The sequence below is a fragment of the Larimichthys crocea genome, chromosome XVIII (assembly GCF_000972845.2).
Source record: "Larimichthys crocea isolate SSNF chromosome XVIII, L_crocea_2.0, whole genome shotgun sequence".
Classification (NCBI taxonomy): domain Eukaryota; kingdom Metazoa; phylum Chordata; class Actinopteri; family Sciaenidae; genus Larimichthys; species Larimichthys crocea.
The window spans coordinates 16,372,275-16,377,522 of record NC_040028.1 but is presented as its reverse complement, the minus strand read 5'-3'; positions in this window follow the sequence as shown (position 1 = coordinate 16,377,522).

Here is a 5,248-nt window from a genome sequence, read left to right as displayed (position 1 = left end):
AATCTATCTATCTCTAAGAACAAGCTACAACAATGACATCATTGCAACACATCTTCTACAGTGTCATCCTCCAGGTAGAGGCAGAAAACAGTGAAATCTTGCCTCGGTACTCGCAGTGCTAATATTTGATTAAACACCTTTCATCACATGCCAAGTTAAGAAATCTCTGTTCTGCATCTTTTGTTCCTCTTACCGAGTCAAATAACATGTTACAGCAAGACGCGGGCTCACTAGCTGGCTTCAAATGAACCCCTTCGGTATATTAAAAAAAAGTTCAGTCCACATTTGTCATGTTCCATGTCATTTTATTTGACATAACTGGACCGAGTTGATTTGCATTGCTGGATTGTTAATTATTCCAAACAGCAGAGAGTATTGACGCGTAAGCCACAGGGAAGATAGAAAGATAGAGAGAGGCTAATATTGATTTACAGTGTGCTTCATAATTTGGATTTGTATGCATGATCTATATATCAGTTACTTAGTGCTGCTCTTTTATTTTGAGCCATGAGTGGGTGCTTATGTCTTGCAAGTAATAAAATATAGTATGTGGCAAAACTCCTTGAGCTCTACAGTCCCTCTTTTGTCTATTCATGATTTCAAGTCTATTCACTCCTGGTGTGTTCACAAGAATTTCTAACATTCCTAGTGAAAATATTTGCGCTTGTATATGAGGTTTGGAAAAAACCTACTTGGCATAGAAGACTAAATAGATGTCCTGCATGAAACATTTTTTTTTCTCCTCCTTTCACCACATCCCAAAACAATGCAGCGTTGTGTAATGTTGAGGGGGATGATAGTCCAAGCACAAGCTGTGATTCACGTGTAAACCCCCAACACAGAGCTTAAGTTACATTTCGGTTTCAGTTTAGACAGTGATGGTTGACTGACAGCTGAGTATCCCTCGGTGGTTGTTAGCGGGCTGCGCTTTTTTTTACGGAGTGTGGTGGTGTTTATTTTAAGATTGGATATAATGGACAGAGAGGAGACGGGATAAAGAGGACGGGGTTATGAAATGGCACTGGAAAAGAAATAAAGACAGAAAACATGTTATCCAAATGAGGATGTCTCTCAGTGCTTATTAATATGCAGTGTGCCATTTTGTACCACTAGATGGCAATGTGTCCACAGACAAATTTTCAGTCCTGACTAGTGCTTTGACACCTCTGCCTGTCTCTTTCTCACATTATTTTCCAGGAGATGATCCAGCATTAATACCCAACAATGGGGAATTTATCAGGATTTTTGTTCTCTTGTCTGAGGCAAACAATTATCAGATATGATGGGGTTGGCGAGAAAACACATTTTGAAACTCAATGTAATCTCTTTTTCTCTGTGTCAGTCACGCGCATGTGCATGTGCATTCACGGCCACATTCAAATGATTCTACACACAAACACATACACACAAGTTCAAACAGTGCAGCAGGGTTTATCCATGTTTTATAACCTAATTTGGTAGGTAAATGTTAACAGGTGGTAAAGCCCTCCGAATCCTTTCATTTTACATATCAGATAACGAGGTGCTTAACATCTCTACGTGAATGTGATAACACGGTTTGTTCTTTCCTATCTCTTATACAATCCCATGATTCTCAGCCACACATGTAAATCTCCACGCTTCTCTTCGTCATCGTCGTTTATTTCCGAGGGGAGAACAAGGAGAGAACCACGACCGAGCCTTGTCCAAATGTCATCTCCTGAACTTGGAGGTCAAGAGAGTGATTATGTAGACTAACATGTCACAGTGCTGTATTGGGTGTCTAGCTGAGTGGAGGCCCATTACGCAGCATTATGTTGCTATGACAAAGCAGGAGGCTGAAAACCACTGATCCACTGCACACAGCAGACATGCCCATCCCCCCCAAGCCTCTGAGCTAACAATACAATGTCACACTGAGAGATCACATCTCCTGTGAGATTCTCCTGGCTACAAATCATACAGTAGGACTGTTTTAAAACACCCTCGAGTGTAACAACACCCCCATATTTTCGAGAAAACTATCCAACCTTGTTTCTGTAGATCCTTTAGATACTTTAAATTTAGAAGATGGAATCAAAGAAATAAGTTCAGATGTAATTTCAGGTAAACAAATAGCATCATCTATCATTATCATCACATTAGTGTAACACGTGAAAGTGGATGGTTTTATTATCAGTTAATCAGGGCGATTAAATGATTTTAGATAATGTTTTTTTTTATTATTGCACAACTCCATCATCGTGCCATCTGAATCGACTGCTAATTGAATACATTGTGTGTTTAGGCCCGATCCGAGCAAGAATATTTTTACCTCAGTGCATAACATCTCAATATTGCAACTCATACAATGGTCTCCATGGAAACCCATCAAGAGACGTTTGTCCTGCTGACAACCATTCAGCATCAGCATCAAACCATTTTTAACACACTGGAGGTCCAAATGATGTGATGTAACAGACAGACTGCTCCACATAGTTAGTCAGATCTGAGCTGGATTTGTGCATGAATATAATATGTAGCTGGGGCCAGCAGCTAGTTAGCCTACCTCAGCAATACGATTATAAAATAGGGCAAACAGCTAGCCTGGTTCTGTCCAAAATGTAACAAAATCAGTCTACCAACACCTCTAAAGTTCAGTAATTCACATGTTATATCTCATTTATTTAATATGTGCAAAAACTGTGGTGTATAAATGATATTTTTTCAGTTGTAGAGGGGGTTCTGAGGCTGATCTCTTTTGAATTTTAAAGGCAACCAGTGTTTTAACCAAAAAGATATCAGATGTTAACTTAGAGGTGCTGGTCGGATGACAAAGATAGGCTAGTTGTTTCCATTCTTTACGCTAAGTTAACCGGCTTCAGCTGCATTTACCATGCACAATATTAAAGTGGTGTCATGGTTCTCATCTAACCTTTGGCATAGAAGCGAATTTCTTAAAAATATTCACACTTTGACACGTTAATCTTTTAAATTCATATATAAATGTTTATTTTATTTAAAGCATTTAGTTGGATTTCAGCATCTAATAACAAAAACTGATAAACTGGCCAATCTACAGCTTGAGAGGGAATTTCAAAACTGTGTCGCCAAAAGATTTAAATGTCACTGTAAGAAAAAGGCATTGTAAAGTCAATGACTGCCATTATGCCGGAGGGGGAGGAAAGGGAAGGCGAGTCTGCTGGATGGCCAGGTCACCAACCCTTGACCTCTGTCCCCGACCCTTGAATCTATGACATCTGTCTGCTTTTCCCGCCTTCTCTCCCTCCCCCCTGTTCTGTCAAAGGAATTTGATTGAGGCGGGGGGGAGGAATGCGGCTTCATAAAGTCACACATTCTTTTTTTAAACACAGATGTTTACTGAAGCGTAACATACAGTATAAGCAGAACAGCGCGCGGTTAATCAGACCTATTTTTTTTCTTCTTGCCTCATCTTTGCTTTTGCGTGGAAAAAAAACAAAACATTTCCCCTCCGAGAAACAGAGACGTTTTGTTTTTTCTTTTATTCGGCTTTGCTCTGTCTGGAAAATAGGTCTGTAGGCTATGACATAACAGTGTACCACAGAAAACCTTTCTGCATCTCTAGCCAGTGTGGATGGCTGCAGAGAGGGGGAGGGGAGGAAGACCGTGGGGGTGGTGTTGTACAGTGAGTACACAAGGGCTTGCTTTTTCTCTCCAATACCACACGCTTGTACGTGCACACACACACACTTTTCCTCCAGACTGGTTCTGATGGCCAGGCCCCCATGCTCCTATTCTCTTTACACTGTAAATAAAGCAGCAGGGCTTAGGGAACTAAATTCAATATGTCAATGGACACCGGCGCACAATGAGGAATAGATACCCAACTGGATATTCCCCCTGCTACAGACTGAGCTTCCCAAGCGCTTCCCCAGCCTAATAACAACACAACAAGAGCCGTGTGACTCGCGGCACCCTTCCCCCACCCATACATATTACCACTGCTCCTCAGTGCTGTCTAGAAAGGTCATGTGACCCTCATCAGCTTCCCGGGTTGGGGGAGGGGAGGCAGATTGAACCTGTTCTTTGTTAGGAGGTCAGCCCCAGCTCTATGGCAGGAAGCACTCCTGCCATACAGCATGTAATAGAAGTGCAGAGGGCTGTGTGTGTGTGTGTGTGTGTGTGTGTGTGTGTGTGTGCAGGGTTTATAGCAAGCATGGCTCACAATAGCGCAGCGCTATGCAAGGCTTGCTTGACAAATGCAGCTCCAGTGGTTTTAAAAATGGGACAGGGCTGATGTAACAGAGAGGGAAAAATAAGTGGAGCACTTTTTAAAAACCAGGCTCTGTTTTTATTAGCAAGATGGCTTGGATGTCTGCGTACAATTAATATATATAAGCATGACATTAGAACTGCTGTTTGTGTGGGGAGAGATGTAGCTCAAAGGTTAAACAGCTGGACGGGGCCCAAGCAAATTCAAGCAGGGATATTTGTTTTTTTTTTTTAATAAATGAAAGCAATAATGGAGGGGTAGTTTTCCTTCAGGGGGGGAAACAGCTACAAAAGCTGCACAGCAAATATTAAAAAATTCAATGCGTCTCTACTTTTTGCAGATGATGTCGCCTGTCTGGATTCATCAGACTGCGACCTCGGGCAGTTTGTTGCATGTTACGGGGTTGGGATCAAGATCGGTACTTTTAAAATTCAGAAGAATGGTTGTTTTTTAGTTTTTTTTTATAAGAAAAAAAGTAGCATACTTAATACAGACCCGGCTCATCTAAAAATGGGCAAAGACATGGAGTTTAGGTGGAGCTGAGATGGGTTGAATCAAATCTGGTTGCTCAAACAAGCCACCTGTAACAGCACCCAGCTATTATGCATAACTTTAAACTAAATATACTTTGAATAGGTGAAAATAAAAAGCTAAAAAAAAAAATCAACCTCAGTACAGCTGCCATGATGGGTAAATTAGCTATAAACACCAAAACTATTTTTTGTATGTTTATTTCTGCTGTGAAGTTGGACATTTTGATATGTTGGCTTATAGAGACTGAATTGTTCTGCAGCCGACCTCGAGTAGACGTTTGAAGAACTGCAGTTTTTGGCACTTCGGTGTTGGTTTCACTTCACAGCCACACAGCTTGCCATTTGGTTGAAGGAAGTGGAGTAATTCAGGTACATTAGTCATGAGTGAGTCAGACAGAGATCAGCAGCAGTATGAAGCTGAGCTATAGAACAAAGGTTTCACTTCTCACTTACCTGCACAATCTTGATTTCTCAGATTCCATAATGGCACAAGCTTTTGAGT